The sequence below is a fragment of the Rhyacophila brunnea genome, unplaced genomic scaffold (genome assembly GCF_057557595.1).
Source record: "Rhyacophila brunnea isolate RB1 unplaced genomic scaffold, BYU_Rbru_1.0 scaffold_11, whole genome shotgun sequence".
NCBI classification, from domain to species: domain Eukaryota; kingdom Metazoa; phylum Arthropoda; class Insecta; order Trichoptera; family Rhyacophilidae; genus Rhyacophila; species Rhyacophila brunnea.
In genome coordinates this window covers 33,056,805-33,080,803 of record NW_028232763.1, presented here as the reverse complement: position 1 = coordinate 33,080,803, position 23,999 = coordinate 33,056,805, and the positions used below count along the sequence as shown (strand labels likewise).

The 23,999-nt window shown below is 33.8% G+C and overlaps 1 protein-coding gene across 1 annotated transcript in view; it reads right to left on the bottom strand.

Annotated features, from left to right (window-relative positions):
- numb (NUMB endocytic adaptor protein) overlaps positions 1-23,999 on the bottom strand; it is an 80,806-nt gene that overhangs the window by 55,583 nt on the left and 1,224 nt on the right. The gene's annotated exons all lie outside the window — the stretch shown is intronic.

The following is a 23,999-nucleotide window of genomic DNA, read 5'->3' as shown; positions in this document are numbered from 1 at the left end:
TGCAGGATCCATGGCATCAATTTGCCTGCGGGCAGACCATTTCGTTTAAATTAAATTAGACGAATTTATTCAATTTATCAGCCGAATCACGTTGTAGCAAAATGAACCAATTTGGGCCAAACGAAAACATTAAGGCGATTTAATTGAATGATACTATCATTATCATTGATTTCTTTTTCAATTTTGCGTGAAAAAATAAGATGAAATATATAGAACAGTGATTTATAATTAAGACTTTGATAACCATTTTTTATAAAATGCATTGATATTATGTGCATTCATAGATTAATCAACGTTGTCGTGGAACAGAGATACATTTTTAATATGTGATTACAATATTATTAGGAGTCGGTAAATCAGCGCAGCTATTCTGAACAGTTAGCACTTTTTCGTTATTTTCATTAGTCCAAATTAACACGGAAGGCATTCCATATACCTACAAGGCGGTAATCGGCAGCCATCGGCGGTTATCTACAGTAATTTGTATGTTTGTTCTTCCCCCACTCCAGCGAAATTCTTATGATCGCTCAATAAAAAGCGTTTACGTCAAGAGAATTTCGCTGGAGCGGGGAAAAACAAACATTCGTTGGCTTGATGTAAATGCGGCTTTAGAATAACCTCGCATGGCTCTTTGGGTATGCGCGTGCGGCTATAGATATATTGCAAATGAAAATAAAACTGCCACACTTCGAACACCGTGTTTTTGTTTAATGTTTTTCATTGTTATTTTGAGCTTGGAGTAATCAGCTTTTCTGTGAAGGTTTCTGAAATCCATGAATGGTTCACGCGCGTGGCTTTTCAGAAATATTAAATATGAAAATAAAACTAATATACTTGAGGTTATTAGTTTCAAAATCGCTTACTTCCATTTTTTTTGTTCTGATTCTGCGATACTTTTCCATCGTTTGTAGGTATATTCATAAAATACAAAATCCAAATCAGTTTGTTAGTACTTAACATAATATAATTAAATCGGAAGTTGATTGCAAAGTCGGTTATTTTAATATGTTTTTCTATATTCTACGACAAACTTAAATAAAAACATGTTTTTTTAATAATTTTAATGAAGTTGAGGGAATTGATTAATTTCGTTTTTTCCAATTGTTTACCAATATGTTTGCAAAAATAAAATATTTTATTAAATTTGTTCCAGTCCTAACCGTGGTTGATGGCAGCAGTGGCGAAGGGTGGACGTATGCTGTTAAGATTTGACGCAAATAGTGCACATTAAACATTGTCAGTCATTCATATTTGTTTTTATTGAACTAAGACTAGGTACAATAATTTACAGATGGTGTTAGTTTTTAAAAAGCTTGCCAAAATTAAACCATAATAGTTTCGTTATGTTATGGGCGATTCCAGAAAATAGTGCAAACTTTTTCATTCAACTTATTTATTTTCATTAATTGAGTTAGCATTTACTTGGTAGAATTCCATTTTACAAGAAATGAAAATATAATTAATATTAAATTCTACAGGTTACGAACCTGTAGAATTTAACTTATTTATTCATTCAACTTATTTATTTTCATTAATTGAGTTAGCATTTACTTGGTAGAATTCCATTATACAAAAAATGAACATATAATTAATATTAAATTATACAGGCTACGAACCTATAGAATTTAATATTAATTATATTTTCATTTCTTATTTATTTTCGTTGAATTAAAAATACATATTACACATGTTCGCGGTTAGTTTTTTTTTAAATTCATTAACCCAAAACAAAACCACAGTAAATAAAAATATTATACTATCTATAAAATATTCAAAAGTATATATTATGATTCAGTGACATAATTTTAGATATTTTATAGATAAACGATTATTTTTTGACTATTATCTATTATGGCTTGGTTTTCAGAGTATTTAATTGAATTTGAAAAAAAACTAACTAAATAACACTGTAACAATCTGTAAATTTGTAGACTTAGTTCAATTAAAACAAATACGAATGACTGACAAAGTTTATTGTGGACTATTTATTTCGGATCTTAACAGCCTACCTCCACCCTTCGCCACTGGTTGATGGTGTAATATGGAGGTAACCGACTTTGAAATTAACACCTCACATTACTTCCAAAACCTATCAAAATACCGCTGAGAAAACAATGGTTGAAGTAACTATATTATTATTTCAGCTATTTTATTAAATTTGTGGGAGTCGGCGAAGTCTTCACTGAGCCTTTTTTAAAGAGGCACCTAGCGGAAAAATACGAAGCTTGCAATTTGAGAAATTTTTTTGATAATTTACAATTTCAACTGTATTAATGAATAAATATGTATCTTAAAACATTAAAAATAAAAATATTTTTTATTTTAAGTCAAAGACAAACTTACAATTGTAAAAAATGTAATAAAATGTGAATTTGTTCTATCGGACCGCACCCTATTATTACATATATTTTATGGTCATATTTATTATTAACATTTAGTTTATTAAGTTTTCTAAGCATCACCTAAGCGATTTTTGACTAATTCATAGTTTTAATATTTTTTATATCTATTTTAAAAAACATCGATTTTTATAAAAAATATAAATGTGTATAACTTGAAATCCTTTTTATTTATATTAATATAAATATTTTATTTATATTTATAAAAATAATTGACCGCTAGGTGCCCCTTTAAAAAAGGCTCAGTGAAGACTTCGCCTTAAGGTTTCTGAAATTCATGAATAGTGAATGATCCTAGCTTGTGTTACGAATCCTTTCAATGCCAGTGTCAAACAAATTGTTCGCCATTTGATATATTAACACTCTGCCTATTGAAATGTCATTTTCATGTCCTTAACTTAAAGAGAAAAGAGTTATGAAACCCAAATATGTAAGCCTTGGTACTGAATACGACGAATCTGATTCCACTGAGCAATTGGGCTGCTATGAAATAATGATCTTTTTACACTACAGAATGCAGAACATCGATTTTTAACAGACTTGAGTAAATCGACTTAAAAGATAATTAGGGGATTATAAATTCTACATAAACTATCAAATTATTTTTTAAATCCAATCCATAAAAATCTATACCTATAAATGAAGTACGACGAAATAGTTTTATCGTAGAATATTATTCTACTCTATACGAATGTACGTAATTTTATCTCGATGAATTGCCACGAACTGAAGCAATGAAACACTTCTACAAGAAAGTTTACGCGTAAACCCGGTTTAATTTAATGATCATTCTGATAAAGAGATTGAACATACTTAACCAGCCAGATAGTAGGTAGGTATCTACGTAATATGCTGAAAATCCTACCGACCCATTTTTCAAAATCCTGTCATTCGTAGAGTATGCGTTTTATAACTTTGCAATTGTTTGCACTATTTACTATACTAATGACTCTTTGAGTGATTACCTCGCATAAAATTAGATCAAACGATATTTAATTGTATTAATATAATATATTATGTAGTAATAAATAAATATACAGATAATAGGTATATGTAAAAAAAAAATTTAAATCCTAGTTAAGTTATGAAGCATATTATATTCTACTCTAAATAGTTGCTGACTCAATTCGTCATTAAATTATTTTTATACCCTGTCAAAACTAGGGATTTCAATACCGGTATTCATTTTTTTATTGAAAACGAAATACCGGTTTCAAGTTATACACATTTATATTTTTTATAAAAATCGATGATTTTAAAATAGATATAAAAAATATTAAAACTATGAATTAGTCAAAAATCGCTTAGGTGATGCTTAGAAAACTTAATAAACTAAATTTTAATAATAAATATGACCATAAAATATATGTAATAATAGCGTGCGGTCCGATAGAACAAATTCACATTTTATTACATTTTTTACAATTGTAAGTTTGTCTTTGACTTAAAATAAAAAATATTTTTATTTATAATGTTTTCAGATACATATTTATTCATTAATACAGTTGAAATTGTAAATTATCAGAAAAGAAACACTTCTACAAGAAAGTTTACGCGTAAACCCGGTTTAATTTAATGATCATTCTGATAAAGAGATTGAACATACTTAACCAGCCAGATAGTAGGTAGGTATCTACGTAATATGCTGAAAATCCTACCTACCCATTTTTCAAAATCCTGCCATTCGTAGAGTATGCGTTTTATAACTTTGCAATTGTTTGCACTATTTACTATACTAATGCCTCTTTGAGTGATTACCTCGCATAAAATTAGATCAAACGATATTTAATTGTATTAATATAATATATTATGTAGTAATAAATAAATATACAGATAATAGGTATATGTAAAAAAAAAATTTAAATCCTAGTTAAGTTATGAAGCATATTATATTCTACTATAAATAGTTGCTGACTCAATTCGTCATTAAATTATTTTTATACCCTGTCAAAACTAGGGATTTCAATACCGGTATTTCAAAACCGGTATTCATTTTTTTATTGAAAACGAAATACCGGTTTCAAAAATCTAAAATACCGGTATTTTCGGTATTAAGAGAGCATACACGTATATGCTATTTTTTCATTACTTACAAATTAAATTAAGTTTTATCCTGCCAAAACGCAAATACATTGACTGGAAACCAATAAAAGTTAAATAATATTAAAACAAAATCCCTCAAATATACTTATAGAATAATTGTCGCGATGAATTAACATATTTTGAAAAAGAAAACATTCGTGGCAAATATTTCCAATTATTCTATAACTATTATAATTATTGATACGTTTAGAGAACGTCCAACGAACGTTGAATTTCACAGAGATTTTTAGGTACCCGAGACTTGCAGTATTTGTAAAAAATTAGCAGTTCTAAGGTCAACATAATAAATGTAGATAGGTAGGTACTTTATAAGGTTGCTATAAAATAGTGTTTTAAATAAATTGTAATAGTTATATTTATTCATAGGTACTTACTTCTTTTTTCAATACCGGTATTGATATATTCATTCGGTATTGCAATCCCTAGCTCAAAACAAATGCAGCAGCAGGAGCTGTTGGAACCCACATTCTTTAAAGATTCGGTTCCAGTGACAATGTCGAATGGGGCACAGACAGTTCCGTTGTTCGATGCAGTTTAATAACTCATTCGCTGCTGACTAGATAATGATTTTTTAATTACCATCTTTAAAATGCACGTTAATTACATCGATCGGCCGCCTGGTCATTACGCGCCAGGTGCGTCTTCAGCGTCCAAAGTATTAAAAAAAATCAATAAACTCACTTACTTTTAATTATCTTCCTGGTTTGATAGGTATATTATGTACAATAAACAGTTATTTTTATTTCAAATCTCAAAAGTACGATTTTGTTTGTGAAAGATTATAAGACTAGGTGAAGCACATGGACACCACAATTTGTAGGTATTCAAACGCTTATTAAAAAAATACGTAGATACGTACGAACGTAGGTATACTATATAAATTTATATTTTTTTGAAAAATAAAAGAATGAACATAAAAAATAAGAAACAAATAAATGTGTAAGACTCCGACATTATAAGGGGTTCGGTTGAATTAAAGGATCCCCGCTCCCGGTTTCAGAATAATTATTAGGCCTTCTCTTCTCAGAGTTCGGTTCTGATTCTATTTCCTATTCTGGTAGAAACACACAAATTAAAATCAATTAATACGGCAAACTCGTATTGTGCTTCTTATAATATTCAAGATCAAAGATAAGGCTTGTCACATCGTTTTGTAAAAAAAAAACAAGATAATATCTTATACGCGAATGACTTAGGTACATATTGATTAGGGAATCCAATGCCGAGCCAAAATTCTGATCCCGGGATTTCGAGATTACAATTTGACAATCCCGTGATCCCGGGACTGGTCCCGGGATTGGCATTTTTTCCATTGTTTATATAAAAAAATTATATTTACCAATAACATTGATAAAATCGGTCAAAAATAAATCTAGTATAATTTATTGGTACTATTTAAAACATTTATTGTTAATATTGTATACGTTCAATATTGGAAATACATGAGTTTAATAGAGTAAATAACATTGTAATATAAATAATAATGAGAATTTAATATGAGATTGCTGTTTCTGATAGTAAAGACTTAATTAATGGGTTAGCGAGATTTAAAATAGTAAACCAAATCATGGTGTACTTATGGCCTTTCCGCTTCATAAATTAGTCAGCCAAATATGAAACTGCCGTAAAACGTATGCGATCATGGTGGAATTACTTTGTTAATAGTTGGAGTTAAGGATTGTTTTTTTCTTTCTCATTTTTATTAATTTATGTGAAAAAATAAAACGAATCGGCAACTTATACATGGGTATAAATCAAACTCAGTTTATTTCTAATGTAGTTATTTGTTATTAAAGGTATTTTTTCTGTTACATTTTCGTTTTTATTTTATTTTCCATAAACATTGATAAAAAAAAATCAATCCCGGGATTCATAGATATCGAAAATAGCTCGGGATCCCGGGATTGGAATCCCTATTATTGATGTTTAGTTGCGCGGTGCCACAAATATTTGACTGGCAGTTATAGTAGTAGTATGCATCCAGAACATAAGGTCTGTCAAACTGACTGGGTGGATGACTACTCGAGCTATACCGCGTACCGTGGGGTCGGTTGAATGATATCAACTTCTACCAGTAGGTGCCTATTAAATTAAGCGACTAACGTATACATATTATAAAATTATCGTCGTTTCATCACGGAAAACGGCCATTTTGAAACCTTTTTGAGGCAGGCAATGCGCATCCAATGTCTAGTATACGGTCAATTCTTTCCGATAGAAAGCTCACGGCGAACTGTGCTATAGTAATACGTACAATTTACATGTAATCCTCTCATCCTCATCATAAACAGGAATAATCGAGTTTGTCATATAAAAGAAGGCACTCGAAGAAAAAGAAAACACTTTCATACATAATCTGATGTTTTTAAACGGGAATTTTTAAGACAATTATTTGAAATAATATGAGTTTTTTATTTTGAATATGACATTACAGTTTTTGGCTAAAGGCCCATATAATAATATACTGTGAAGAAATGTAAGGTAATATTAAAACAGATATATTAAATATTGCGCAGGTAAACACTAAATGGAAAAATATAAAGATTAGTGGGCAACCCACGAACAAAAGTAATGGCTTATCACTTTAGTAAACGTAAGCATAGGAGGGGGGACATACTTTTCATGAAAAGGGGGCACCGATCCAAAAAATATATTGAAGATTTCCTTACGTGAATGTAGTAGTCATTGCGTCATAATATATAGCAATAATTTGTGAAACTATTTCTGCTTTCCCTGGTCTGGCAGAATTATCAGCACATTTCACTCATCCGTAGTTACAATAATCATTCCGTGCTTTTTTCGTCTATACTGGTGCTTCTCAAACTTGTTTTGTCGTAGCCATCATCATCATCGTCAGCTTAGATTAATCCACTACTGAATGAAGGCCTCGTTAAGCGTACATTCGCAGAACTTAACTGTTTTCGGATGTTTAATACCTCTTGGGTACCACAGGATGACTACATTCACGGTCTGTTTTTCGAGTAATGTATCCACAGTATGGACTATAGCCATTTATATTTAAGTTTTTAGTTACGTGTAAATTGTACATATTACATTTCGCAAAAACTATACATAACAATAAATAACTAAAAAATAACACGGAGCATTCCAAACGGTAATGTTCCAATTTTATTAGATTCAATAAGACTATTAATTTGCACCTACCAGAATTTTATATAAATAAGTAGATATTAGTATCGAAATGGTTGTATTTCTAATTTTATTACCTATCTACCTATTTTCTTCTGCCTTTCCATTGTATTTCGGTGACTTTTATTACGTATCTGTAAGGCATAAAGTCCACCCAAAAAGCGTTCGGTGCGCTCACTACTGAGTAGGCCCCCTCCCACCCGCGCATTACCCTTCACCTATGTAATAAGGGGCTCAAGGAGCACAAAATAATTATTATTATCAGCGTCTCTCATAACAAAGCAATAAAAATATTATTAAATTTCTCGGGGCTTGTAATTAATATCGGACACGCAATAACGAAACAAAGAGTTCACTGTTCTTAAATAATGGCTTCTCGCCCGTCTTATCGACGACGCTTCGAGGAGCGTGATTTTGATTGCCGTGTTCAATGAATGGACTACGTTGTATTTTCGTTAATTCGTATCGCCGAGAAGCCAAAAAACGATGACTCATGGGGCAGGCGGGCACAGTGCGTCGTCAAGTCCAGTGTGCGCTGGCGTATTTGATTACGTTGTATTTTCGATGATTCACATAGAAAATGCGCGAGCGCCCCGCAAGCGTGCTTTAGTGGACTTTATGCCTAAGTGTTTTACTTAGGAATTAATTTGATTTCAATACTATACCACCATATTATTATTATTATATCTCCGTACAACTCACGATTAACTGTAATACGGTCAACTGCATGCGTACAAATTTTCGGACACGGTTCGCTTTGTCAACCGCATGCGCATATTAAATCCTACTTTATTTTCATTGAACGTGATGAGATGACGACAGATTTAACATTTCCACCTGACTATTTATCAGCACATAATAAACGAGGTTAGTTGCCTAGTGTTTTTGAAGAAAAAATATAATAAGATACCTATGTACAGTTTTTTCCTTCAACGTTTCGTAGCCTGGAAGGAAATTCAGAGCGGATCCGTTTGAGAAACACTGGTTTAGATTATTGGAAATATCGGTTATATATTATTAATTGTATATCCAACACGTCGGTTTCGTCTCCCAGTTCTGTCAGTTTTCTTTTAACACTACAACAAGACATACTGCCCAATGACAGTAGTGTATTTAGTAATAGAATAGAAACAATCACAAACACAAAGGATTTGAGAAATAAATAGTATAAGACTTCACCGAGGATAGAACTCGGAGCCCCCGGATAAAAGACCATCATCAGTACCTTACGCTTTGGTTTATGAGAGCCGCCTTCTCGGCTTGCATACGTGGCAAATCCCAGACTACAGTCACATCCAGCCCTTGGGGTTTCCTCACTTCATGGTATCTTCTATCGAAGATTTGCAACCAAATTACAAAATCTAAAACCATTTATAGCAAATCAACAACGCCTTGGACGGACACTGTGATAGAAGAGAATTTCTTTCTGCCTATCTCATAGTCATCATTTACGTCGGTCGAACAGACGAAAGCGCATCTGAAGTCAAACTTAGAAAATTCGAGACCGGCTAACGGGGTCTATTTTTATCTAGACTAGACCTCTAGGGCACAGCAATCAAGGTCTAGGAAGTTCTCTTCTAATACAGAGGATTTCAAACTTTTTCGTTTTAAGCCGCCCTTAAAAATATACCGGTGAGTGGGTGCTGTCGGCACACTGTTTACCAACACTGTTTCTCAAATATTGGAACCAAACCGGACGCAACTACCCTCATTTCTCTATGATTTTGAAGCCATGTTATGGTTAACTTCTCCGCATTACATTGTTGAACCAGTTGCTAGGATTATTTCATGAAATAAAATAACTTTGTCCAAGGCCTTTTTTAAATCAAAAGCTCCTCGAATGACTCCCCTGGATGCCGCAGCGCAACACTATGAAAACCACTGCCCAAAAACACCTAACATTCGTGACAATAAGGGGTTACATGTAAATTGTACGTATTACATTTCACCATAGCACAGTTCGCCGTGAGCATTGTTCGTGGAGCACTGCAGACAATAATGTTCCTTCAAGAATAAAAACCTAACCTAACAAATAATTGAGTAAATCAGCTATTTTAAAAAATTGTTTGCCGCTGGCTTCTTGTAAACAGATAAGAACCGTGTTTTATTTCGACATGAATGTTATCTCACAAAGAGGTTGGACGGTCTTAGATATACGACCATATATTTCCGATTCAAAATTTTACGGTCAAGTGTGATACGGCGAACTGCATACGTTCAAATTTCCAGACACGACAATAAGGGCTTGCGCAGACAGAGCGCGGTCAGGCGGTCTGCGTTCCGCGTTCGGAGTTCGGCGTTCTTTGTACTGTATGGACTTCATACTGTATGGGTACACAGCCGGTGGTCAGACCGCGCCGGTCAATTGGAACGCTGGAGTTCTGGAGTTCTATGCCCGGAATTACAAAGAACGCCGTACCTCCGCTGAGCAGTCACACAACATAGAGCGAAACCACACGGGGGAGTGAGTACGCAACAGCGGTGCTTTCTCACTTCCACTCGCAGTCGGAATATAGCGGTCAAGCATTATGCAGCGCTTGTGTCAGTACAACGTTTGTAAACAAATGGAACGCTTATTGTTGACCGCCACCTGTCTGCTGTCCCTGAACGTTAGCGGTCAACGGTCGGTTGAACGCAGAACTCCGACCGCTCTCTGTCTGCGCAAGCCCTAAGGATCATGATATTCGTTCGGGTGTGTGGATATATTGTGTTTGATAGCGGACGGTAAATCAAAAGTCCACAGAAGAGAACAAGCCTAAATGATTTGATTTTGATTGTAAGTACTAAAAAAATCATTTTTTGATTCTCTCTATGGTGTCAGAACAAGCGTATTTGAATTATTGACATAAAAAAAGTTATCAGCTTAGATCATTCCAAGCTTAACTTCAATCTTCAAAACATTTTGGGACAAAATTAACTTACCTGACGTTATCTGACGAAATATGTAACAGAATATACTTTTTAATGCCTTTTTTCAGATAAACAATGCTTTTAACAAATGCATTAACGTATATTTAAACAAATATTCTTATACTTACAGTTTTAAAATTAATGACAAAAAAAAGTTTAAAAGTGCTATCCTGTAAAATGTCAAAAAATTAGCAAAAGCAGTCAGGCTTGTTCTGTTCTATTGGGTCGATTAGTAGTCTCAAAACTGCGATTTGATTCAAATTATCACCAGTTAAAATGCTCTGGTATTATTACAGTGGTGGCAACTGGCAACATTTTCTAATGAATTACAAAGCTAACTAATTAGACAAAAAACCAGTAATTTACGTTATCAGATTTATTAAAAAAAAAAAATGAAATCGCATAGCAGAGATTACTCGAATCATGTCATAAGTGAAACAAACTTTCAAAAAAAAAAATACCACATTATTCATTCCATTCGCTGGGATTGTTATATAATAATTAACTAAATTTAGCTGTCCGAAAAAAGTATAATAAAATTATAATAATGTAAGTATCTTATGAAAACTTTGCATAATTAAATAATAATTAATTGAGAAGTATTCATATTATTTTGCATGCGATTCGTTTATGGTACCTATCTACTTTTTCTACAATGGTATCTAGGTACATACTAGGAGTAGGCACATAGATATACCTCCATAAAACATGACTTTCTGCTTTAATCATTTTTTTAATATAATCCTCATATGGGATTAAGGTTTTTTTCTACGCAGGTTTTTCCGACCATGTCCGATCCTAATAGGATCATATGGGCCTCCACAGAGTAGAGGTTTGTATTAACAGATTTTGTTTTTTACGAGAAATGGATGTCAGCCACTTGCTCAACCTCTTAGGTTAATCACACACAAATTGAAAAACAATATGTGTATTTCCCAGACCCAGGATTCGAACCTGGGACCCACGGCGTGATAGTCCAACGCTTAAGCCGCGTGGCCACCGTGGGTGTTAGAGTATAAGGTATAAGGCATAGGCTGTAGTGCTAAGGAATCATGCAGACTATAATCGTCAGTGGATGTGTATATCAGATTTTTCACAGTTTTCATTTAGTATAATATTTCTTTGTTTAAGATGATGGCTGAGAAGAAATACTAAATAATATATGATAGTTATTGAATTCACGTACAATTTCTAAGTAAAACATGACAGAGGGCGGTATTTTGAGTTGTTTAAAGCATAAAGAGTTGTTGGAGCGGAGCTCGGAGCAGTGGAGCAATGGGGTTTTAACTGGAGCAGGAGCACCGAAAATTAGTAGTGCTCCACTGCTCCGGATGTTTCTTTTTATTATTAAATTTTCTTCCGAAAATCCAATGAAAATATTATATTTGACACTTTGCAACAATGGAATCATTTGAAATACGGCAACAATGCCGAATGATAAATAACCTCACTTTTTTAACAGAAGAGGCAGATAATGAAAGACGATTTGCTGTCGGTTCTTGTTTAATATAATTTATAATGAAAAGGACGAATAATAAACTTTATTTAAAAACTACTTTTTTTAACATTATTTGTACACGTACAACACCTATTAAAACTTTTTACCTGGAACGGAGTTGGAGCGGAGCAACTCAAAAAAGAGCCCGCTCCAACCCTGGCGTAAACGCGACACTTTTCTTAGGGACGTCAATGTACTTTATTTTAAAACATCTAGACAGTAAATAGACCATTTTCAGTTACACCCATAGACTATAGATACATATAGACGCCACCCGTTGCATTGCTAAATGAAGCTACGTGCCGTGCGTTTGGTTTGTGGGCGAGCGATCGCATTCGCCTATAAATGTTCGAGACCATAGACCATTTCGCTAGTGCTCGCCCAAAGTGCTCGCACTAGACGCTCAGAATTAAAATAAAATTTACTGTTTTTTTACGTTATATAGTATTTTTATGCGGTCAAAATGCAACCAATTAGGTAAATATATCCATAATTTAAGTTATTTTAAAAAAACACTAGGTCACTGATATTAAAATAAATAATAATATACAAATAAATTGTCACGAACATGTATCAACTTACATATGAAACGTAATACCATCTTCTTGCTTATCAGTACGGCTACCATATTTTAATTTTTAATACAACATGCAGAACCACCTTTCCTACTTAATTAACTAAAAATATTTACTACTGACTTTATGTTTAACACAAAAAATAGCAAATTTAGCAACACGAACAACACGCTACGTGAAGCGATTCAGGACAATTTGCCGGCGATATTTTTGGAAACCAACTTAAAAATATGTAGACCTTTTATCTTACTCTAGCGCGTGTCGCAAAGATTATAAGGGTGCCGAATACTTTCTCACTCGCACTCATGCATCGTTTTTGTTCAGGCCTTGGTTACACCATATTTCAAAAACACCAAATATTTTCCAATAAGTATAACCCAATAATAGTTATCGCAGTTTATATATTTGAAATTACTTTACTCTAATTACTCCGTTATTGACTTACGTCGGCGGCCCGAAATGACAAGTGCTTCATCACCAGATGTTTCATTGAATATAGGGTTATACTAAGTTCCATGGTGCAAATATACACGTAATGCAGAGTGCTTGGAATATCTTATAAATGTACCTAAGTATCAAATTTCTAGTCTATATAGTAAAACCATGATTTTTTTCAACACTTTTACTGCGAACAATTATTAGAAAATTGATAAATGCGCCCTTCTGTCAAATAGTTTGTGCACCACTGATTTACGTTACTACGTGGGTCGTAGAATGATGGACCTACATCTAAATTTAATACTCCCTATTTTGTAAACCAAAATACGTTTTATTACAATAAATTGTAGACGTCTTTCCCCTCAAGAGACCTCAATTCGTGAAACAAATAAAGCACTTTGTTTGAAATTCCCAGGGGACTTTTGAGATACTGGAGACCTGAGATAATCTGTCACAATATTATAGAACCAAATAAGAAATATACAATATATGTATGGATATTCTATTTAGTTAAGTAATGGGCCACACTTCCTTACCAAATTTGAAGTGATTAATTATTCGTGACTTCTGTAGGTACTATTTTGGAATGTAAAATGAATTTTATCGCGTGCGAATCAAATCCTCTCGCGTGACATCTTGAGCACAGAAAGGCGAACGATTTGTAAATTGTGAAATCAATTTTAAGTTCATAGGTCACGAAATATAAAAAATATCTATTACGGCCCTATTGTCACAAAAAGAAACACATGTGTTTATACAGGGATTTGGGGCAAACCGATATTTTTAATTGCTTTGGCGCAGCTTCGCACGGAAATCATGATACTATCATCATCAGGGCAGAATTTAAGCCTGAAAAGGCCCCGGCTAATATATATAATTGGGGTCCCCAGAAAAACGATTAAACACGATAATAAAAAAAGTTAAATAATATATTAATAATCTTGCTTTTTTGGTGTATGATTATTACAAGTTTTTCAACCGCGAATGTTTTGATTTTAAATTAAAGAAATCTTAGAAAAAAAAGTTGGACCCAGTAGGGCTCACGTCAATAACTTATAGTTACGTTTTAAGGTAAAGTGTAGTTTTTTCTACCATGTCCAATCCTAAGAAGATCATATGGGCCTCTACAGAGTGTAGGTTAGCCACTTTGCTCAACATATTAGGTCCTTACTCTGCGTGCAAACACACATTGAAAATCAACATGTTAATTTGCCAGACTCGGGGTTCGAACCCGGGACCTACGACATGATAACCTGACGCATAACCTCTCGGCCTCGTTTAGCCTAGTTTTGGCCTAGTTTGAAAAAAACTTAGGCCGACGGCTCGGGCTAAAAAAGGTCTCAAATCTGATGCTGAATGCATGCATACGTTTTTGGGGCGCCGTGTCAATAACAATTATACACTAAGAACGTCGTGAAACGAAAAATTTGTAAAATCATTGGCATATTATGTTAGTAGATGCCCAAGCTGGCCTAGTGAGTAACGTGTCGGCCTGTAATTAGGGAATCCAATCCCGAGCCAAAATTCTGATCCCGGGATTTCGGGATTACAATTTGACAATCCCGGGATCCCGGGACTGGTCCCGGGATTGGCATTTTTTCCATTGTTAATATAAAATTTTTATATTTACAAATAACATTGATAAAATCGGTCAAAAATAAATCTAGTATAATTTATAGGTACTATTTAAAACATTTATTGTTAATATTGTATACGTTCAATCTTGGAAATACATAAGTTTAATAGAGTAAATAACATTGTAATATAAATAATAATGAGAATTTAATATGAGATTGCTGTTTCTGATAGTAAAGACTTAATGAATGGATTAGCGAGATTTAAAATAGTAAAGCAAATAATCATGGCGTAGGTACTTATGGCCTTTCCGCTTCATAAATCTAATTAGTCAGCCAAATATGAAACTGCCGTAAAACGTATGATATCATGGTGGAATTACTTTGTTAAAAGTGCGAAGCATTGTTTTTTTCCAATCTTTCCATTTTTAATAATTTATGTGAAAAAATAAAATGAATCGGCAGCCTACACATGGGTATAAATCAAACTTCATTCAAACTCAGTTTATTTCTAATGTAGTTTTTTTATTAAAAGTATTTTTTTCTGTTATATTTTCGCTTTTATTTTATTTTCCATAAAAATTGATAAAAAAAATCAATCCCGAAATCCCGGGATTATGTTTATCAATCCTGGGATTCATAGGTATCGAAAATAGCTCGGGATCCCGGGATTGTAATCCCTACCTGTAATATAGTGGGTCCCGGATTCGTGTTTCACGAACATGTGTTTGGACCTAATAGGACTTGTTACAAGTGGCTAACATCTATGTCTCCTAAGAACAAAAATCTGTTAACACAATCTCAACCACGTGATCTTCTTAGGATCGGACATGGTTTAAAAAAAATTGTATACCTAGCAAATGATTATGTGTGTTTTTATTCCATTGATTGTCATTTTTTACCCCTGTCGAAACGAACATATTAAGTCCAGTTATCGTCCGACAACAAGAAATCGGCGATAACAGGAAGTCGCTGTAATCGCATGTAGTAGACTTCTAGTGACGTACCTGTCATGGCGGCAACGCGTGCTAGAATAATGTATCGGCTCTCCTTTTAGATGCTACTTTTTTTCTTCTTAGCAATAAACCAAAAGTTTACTAATAATAATTCTAACATCACATCTGATCGTTTTAGAAATATTTTTATCATGAAAAGCTTCAAATTACGTAAATTGACAGATCCGTACACCATTGAAATGATAAATTTGGGGGCGTTCCTCGCTTGTAAACGAAAGTGTGATTAACTACTCTGGAGGGGATTGGTAGTTCACAGTTTTAACAGGTGGACAAGAAGTTCTTGTTCGACAGTAAGTAGGAGATTTCACAAGATTATTCACAAGTTCCTCAAAGATAAATGATTGGGAATCAATGGACTGTAAACATGTGCACACCTTCAATGCAATATTAAAAAGATTATTATTTTTTTATTTGTATAGGTACCCGGTGCCCAGATGGCCATGTTGTGTAGGTATAAATGATTTTCTACATTAAATTGGCAATCGCTAGGTATTGTACACCTGGCCAATGGCAGAGTACCTACATCAAACCACGTTTTCTCAACTCAATTTTATTTTTATTTTACAACATATGAAACGGTTGACATATTCAAACTATTCAGCAGCTGGCATTAACATACATACATACATACTTCACCACCGCAAACCAACTTATTGTTTCAACTTGGCACGGACATACGACTATTTACAGCTTTTAAAAGAAAGTAGCAAATCATATTTGGGGACAGACAAAGATGTTTCTGTTCGTCATTACGTATGAATTTTGTATGTATTTGTATTTTTCCACAAATATGGCGGCGGCAATTTTCTTTGACGCAAATGACGCAACTGATCATCAGAAAAATTAAGAGAAGGCCTCCAAAAAGTTCAAACCAGTCATGAAGATATTAAATTATAACAAAATCTAAAAAAGATGCGAAGGTCAAATTAAATGTAAGATAATTACCAGCGTTGCCATACGTCCCGATTTTTGTGGGACGTCCCGCTTTTTAAAGCAAAAATAGATTATCCCGAGCGGGACAGCTGAATTCACGATTATTCAACAAATACACAGAATATTGAAAAGCTAATTTAATTTATTTTAAGTATATCAACGTATGATTGCTATTTAGACCGAACGGGTATTTTCTCAAATGAATTTAAAATGGTCAGATGCAAGAAACAGATGTTCTATTAAGACGATACTTCAGTGAAACTGCAAATAATTAGCCAATAAATATATTAAACTATAGGCGCGACGAAATTTTATTTTTGTAAAGATGACTAAAAACGTTACCCATTTACTTGAAAAAGAAAACATGTCAATGAATATATTATTATTGTTACTAATAGAACATAGTGTCCACCACCACCCGTCATATATGCACAGCCGTGGGTATGCACGGCCGCTTTCTATGACGCTTTACACGTGTCTGAAAGAAGTGATTTTAAGTGCTCATTCCGTCCCGAGACGGAGCCGCACGGGACTGATGCTGCAACCATGCACCGTAGTGCTTAAAGAAGGAAGTTAAGAAAGATTTTGTTTTGTTTTTTGGACTGGCTCTGATGTCCGCTGACGTTAAGCGCTTTGTGTACCCGCATACTGAGTGTCACGAATTGAAATGGATATAGAACAATAAATGGACGCATGTTGGATTTATATGACAAATTATATTTCGTTCGGCATGCGTCATTTGCACCCGCGACCCGCAATCCGCGCATCGCCTAGCCACGATCTTTTTAGACTATGTCTCCACTGAGGTTAAGGAGGAGGCCTTAAGTTAATAAAATCTGAATTACTTGTTCAATTCAACATGATATAAGTAATCAATAATGCACTGAATTTTACCAATACATTAAGCAGCAGAAAGAAACTCCAGGAAGTAAAATTTTCAGCCAAGTACAAATAGGCAAGTATCGGGAAAAAATATTGTTTAATATTATTATTTCGATATGTAGTTAGTTTTGTGGTTTGTGTTGTGTCATTTATAATTTATATTGTGTATTGTGTAGAAATAAATATTAGAAATATTCAACTATGCGATTTTTAGGTTGTCCCGCTTTTTCCTCCTAAATCTCGTTTTTATGCTAAAAATCATAATTTGGTAAAATAATTATATGGCAACGCTGATGGATTACCCAAAGTATATACATTCATGAAAGCTATTTGCCAAATAAATACTTAATTGATAGAAATACTGCTCTATGTACCTATACGTATTTTGATTTGTAAACAGTGGAGTCTTGTAATTACATGAATAATTTTAATTAAATGCATTCAAATTATAGTTGTGTAATGAACATATACTAAAGAAAAATAATAAATCATTTGAATACATGGATTTATTTAGAAAAATTAAATTTACATAATATAGGCTATGAGTCTAATCCAGACCCGAGATAATCTGAAACTATTGGTTTCAAAGTCACTTGCTTACCCCCCCCCCACTCCCCCATTTTTCATGACTGGTTCTCCAAGTAGATACTTTTTCTTCGTTCAAATGCAATAACGATTTGTACTATCAAATCCACCACATTTTGCTAGTAAAATATGTATGTAACTTGGTTCTAAAGTCGGTTACATTCGTCTGTCGTTATTTTCTATACCTATTAGTCGACTTTATGAATATGATTTTCTAATAATTTTAATGCGTTGTAGGTAATTTTATTTGGCCATTCACCTTTTCTAATTATATAGGAATTTATACGCTTGCAAAAACAAAATATGTAGATATCCCATTCTTAGTCCTAAATGTGATTAATATTAGTTTTTTTGGGATTATCTCGTAATGACTGTTCTAAGACTATCATCTGACGTGAACATTTTTTTCCACCCGCGGCGGAATACAAAAAAACATGAACATTTGTATAAAAACATATTAGGTACTTAGATTTTTTAGAGAAATGTTTGTTGTAAACAGTTTTTTTTATATAATGTTCATTTGTTCACTTTATTTTCGAAATTTTTCCTTATACGATAAACATAAACCACCATTGTGTGCTTAGACAATAGATTGTGTTTCCGGGAAAATTTTACACTCAGGTTTTGAAAAATTCGCATTTTGTTTTAGGATTATTGGTAAGCTCTGATGAAGCGATCGTCTCATCTGCTTCATGTAAAACCGCCACTGCAAAGAGACTGTATAGACCAGTGATTCACAAAGTGGGCGATGAATGGCAAGGGGGCGTAAGGTGGCCGTGGTCTGCCTAAAAGGAGCAGAGAATAGAAATCGATACACAGCACCTATGTACGAATCATTTATTTGTACGTTTTTAAACCATGAAGATTCATATTTTTAAAAAAACAATTAATTTAAGTAAATGAGTTTTCACCAGGAAATGTCATCTATTTTTTAGTGGAACGTAATATTCTATTTGTACGTATAAGAACAGACATATAATTATGTAGGTATTTCGTATTTTCACCAGTAAATTATGTGTTTTGATGAACTTTAACTACAAACACAATTATTATTAGTGTAACTATTTTTTTTTTATCAGAATATAATATTTTTTAATTTTAAATAATATCTACTATAGAAACCAAAGAATTGGCGCTATAAATAGAAGGGGCATTAAACGTTTTCTGATATAACATTTGAAATTATTTAGCAAACGCACAAGCGGTAAACTAAACAAATATAATAATATTAGCATCGCTCAGTTGGCGTTCCGATTTTCTGACACTCTAAACGGCTGCCATTTTTATGTTTATTGTGACTACTACTTACTCGATTGCATTTAATTTTATAAACGGTTTTACACAAATTTTAAAGGATTTTTCAACTAAATAATAATGCCGAAGTGAATGTTTCATTTTCGATGCTTATCTACTCATCGTGGCGGATTGCCATTGTACACAGCCTGCAAATTGGTAAATACATAATATTGTCATAGTAGAAGTGTGAAGTTCTCTTCAAATGAACTTGCAATGCGAAGTCACTTGTAGCTAATTTCATGTGTAGACTAGTGGTCCTTTTTTGCTTCAATTTCAATAGAAGGATGTTTTCAACATCTTTGATAGACCTATCGAAGTAGATGCTCGACCTTCAACATGTTAATATTATGTTTTATTTAATTTTGTATACATCAGTTATTCAGTTTCCTTTTACTTTTTTAAACGTAGGATTTGCTGATTAAATATAATATGATATGCTCTAACTAAAAAGACAATGGGTATTAAAAGTTTGGGTAACTCTGGTAAAGTATAATAAAACCACAGAAAAGAAAAATAAATATTATTATTTATTTTTTTTATTAATTCTAAGTTCCCTGAATCAAACCATAACCAGGGACAATAATTTTATTGTTATTGCAACAATTAATCGAAATTATTGTTATGCCAGCGCTCCATTGGCGAGCCAAAAGTCCGACGACAATAAGTCTTCAGATTTTTCTACGTTCTGCTACTGGCCAACAGACGTTCAACGAAACGAGTATATAATTAATTTGACGAGTAAAACAGTCGACTTTGACAGCATAGATAATATACGTATATCTGACAGTTAAATCGTGATGGCGTTAAATGATACCGACGTTTTATGTTTTTTGGGTTATTGGGTGGCAGATAATGTAATAACGAAGCAAAGGGTACACAAATACTGGGTGAAACATTGGATAAGGAAACGAACGACATTATCCCACACAAATTTAATACGAGAATTGCGTTTGCAACCGAGCGATTTCCGCAATTATTTGCGAATGTCGGAGGATGTATACACAGAACTGTATAATTTGGTCTCCCCATTTATTAAAAAAAAAAATACTATGATGAGGGAAGCTATTTCTCCTCATGATAGATTATGTGCAACCCTGCGATTTTTGGCTGCCGGCGGAACATTCACTGACTTGCATTATAGAACTGCGATTGGAAGACAAACTCTGGGCAAGATAATTCCCGAAACTTGCCAAGTCATCATTGACGTTTTGAAAGGAGAATATTTCAAGGTGTGTATTATATTATACGTCATCTAATAAAGTTGGGCAAATTTACAAATATATCATTAACAAGTAGACATTGGTTGGTCTTATAAAGTGAACGCTTAGTGGATTGTTTTACCTATATAAATCATAGACGGCAACATCATAAGAATGGCAGACAAGATGCATTTGAGATAGGTATATATATAGTCACAAATAAGGCCATCGTTGACATGCTAAATATTCAATAGACCATTAGAATGCTGTACCTAGCCAGGACTCTCCATATAGGCTGTAAGCAAGCTGCTTAATTATTCCTGTTGAATGTATTGTAATACTAGTCATATTCTTCGAAAAGCAAGCATGGAATTTGATTTCTAAATGAGGCCACATAATAATATAGGTTTGCTAACATAGCTCAAATACTTACCATTTGTTGTATCGCTTAAGCTAAGGTTTATAGGCATAAAAACAAACAAAAAAACAAATATTTTTACAAGATATTTATTCATACAAAAAACATTAATTTATTATACCGGCTTTTGTACATTTTTGCTTAATATACGATAAACTGGTTGAGTATGAACAGTAGTTGCTGGCATTATTTTGTCACTTTGTCCCATAAAGGCAACTTCATGCATCAGCTTCTCGGCCAGCAATCTTTGTCCCTGTGACATCGATCGTAGTTTCATGGCCATCATTTTGCCAAAAACATCAAATTCATCTTCAGTCTTGCTTAGTTTGTCGGTGATTAATTCTAACACTTTGTTGGCGCTATCATTCGATTTTTTTCGTTTGAACGATGGGGGTTCTGGTGCTCTATTGAGATTCAACCTTGGAGTAGTCGACAACGTGGATGTTGAAGGCGAATATTCTATCTGTAAATAAAATGTTGATTATTTTTTGTTGCAGTTCCCTGATACGCACGAAGAAATGGAGACGATTGCAGAAGAATTTAATAGTAAATGGCAATTTCCAAATTGCCTGGGCGCAGTTGATGGGAAACACATTGCAATCGTGCCACCTGCAGGCGCCGGCTCCCACTTTTATAATTACAAACATTTCCACAGCATTGTTTTGATGGCGATTGCAAATGCTAATTATGAATTTATTTATGTTGATGTTGGAACAAATGGACATATTTCTGATGGAGGCGTACTGAGAAAATCTGATTTTTTCAAACGTTTAGACGAAGGCAGATTAAAAATACCTGCACCAAAAAAACCTACTGCTAATTCTGATGCACTGCCATTTGTTTATATTGGCGATGAAGCCTTTGCATTACGTAACGATTTCATAAAGCCGTATTCACAAAGGCAATTAAATCACAGTAAAAGAATATATAATTATCGGACATGCAGAGCCAGGCGAATTATAGAAAATGTTTTTGGCATTTTAGCTGCTAGATTCCGCATTTTTCAAGCTCCAATAAACATGAAAATTGAAAATATCAATACAGTTGTATTAACTTGCTGTGTGCTGCACAACTTTCTTCGTCGCAAATCAACACATACTTATACTCCTTCTCATGACCTTGATAGGGAAAATCCTGAGACAGGTTTAATAGAGCTCGGACTGAGGTCACAGGACACCTTAGCGCCTTTGGAAGCAACGACTAATCGGAACTCGACTGCCAATGCTAAGAAAGCGCGAGGAGATTTCGAAAAATATTTTAATACTACCGGGGCTGTCACATGGCAAGAAAGTATGATAAGCAATAGATAAATTAAACCAATGTAACAATTTAGTTAAAATGTTTTACCTCAATACAATCTTCGTTGTTTAACGAGTTGGAGTAACTCTCATCAGGAGACATGTTTTCCAAATCGTCCACCATGCTGGATATTGAGCTCGATTCTGTAAAACAAAATGTAAATTGTTAAAATACAACATAATACTCAAACTTGTTTTTTATTATCTCTCCCCTAAGTACCCATTCCTTCATACGGTTAATATTGATATTGGTATAATTGGTGTAATCCAGTATATCGGGTATTTTCAAAATGTGTTTTCCGCTGTATTCCTCATAACCAAACTGTACCATTAATTTTGATTGATGATTGACGATTTATTGATTGTCTCTGAAGGAACCTAACTCGAGCGATTTTTGATTTTATGATCATTTCTTTTCTTCTTCTTTCGACCATGTCCGATCATAATATGGACCTCCACGGAGTGGAGGTTTGTATTGACAGATTTTGTTTTTACGAGAAATGGATGTCAGCCACTTGCTCAACATATTAGGTCCATACTCTGACTCATACACAAATTGAAATTCAATGTGTACTTGTCAGACCCAGGATTTGAACCTGGGACCCGACCACGACTCAATAAGCCGCGCTTCCACCGCCATGATCGTACCTATATATTATTATTTCTTACCTACCTCAGCAAAGAATAAATAATTTTATTGTGACTAGAAATGATTCATAGCTGTATGTTTTAATTGCTTAATAGTAGCTAATCTAATGCGATGTCACTTTCAGAGATACGACAATGTCATAGTCTGCACGTGTATAATAAATAGCTTTAAAGCATTCCCTCGTACCTATATATTATTATTATTTATTACCTACCTCGGCAAAGAATAAGAAATTTTATTGTGACTAGAAATGATTCATAGCTGTATGTTTTAATTGCTTAATAGTAGCTAATCTAATGCGATGTCACTTTCAGAGCTAGGTACGACAATTTTATAATCTGCACGTGTATAATAAATAGCTTTAAAGCATTCCTACGTACCTTCCATTTGGTCGTTCAAGAACTCCAAATTTTTATAGTACCACAGTTTGGGTAGATAAACTGCGTCTGTGCCGGCTCCGCTTCGATATGATGTCCTTACTTTATTTCTCTCCTTTCTGTAACCCGACCTCAATGTCTGTATTTTCTTTTTAACATCGTCGACCCTTGCCTGCGGCTCCACCTTGATTAAAATCTCCAAAAGTTCCGCATACGCCAAGGACTTGGCATCACGATTCTTGTATAGTGGGCTGGTCGTCTTCCACAACGATGGGTTGTCTTTAAAACAACTAATAAAATCTTCCAAGAAACTTTTCGAATGCACTCGTAGATCTACCATTGTTGTTATCGATGTGAGATGTCCGAACACTTTGAATGACAGTAAAATAATGATGGCGCTGTCGTCCGTCGGCATAGATATAAATAATGTGACGGTAAAGCGTGGTGAACGTACGAATTTCAGCGGCTCGGCGAGTAAAATATCAAACATGTTTGAAATCCAACGAGCCTGGTCTGCGGATTAAAAAGTCCGCAGACCTGGGGTGCTCCACGCGAAAAAAAAGTCCGAAGACTGTAAATCGTCTGACTTGCGTGCCAATGGAGCGCCGGCATTAGGTTACTTTATTTAACTACTCGTTGATCAATTAATTATTCGGTATCAGAATAATTAAGTATTTGTAAATTGAATAGCTCTTTAAT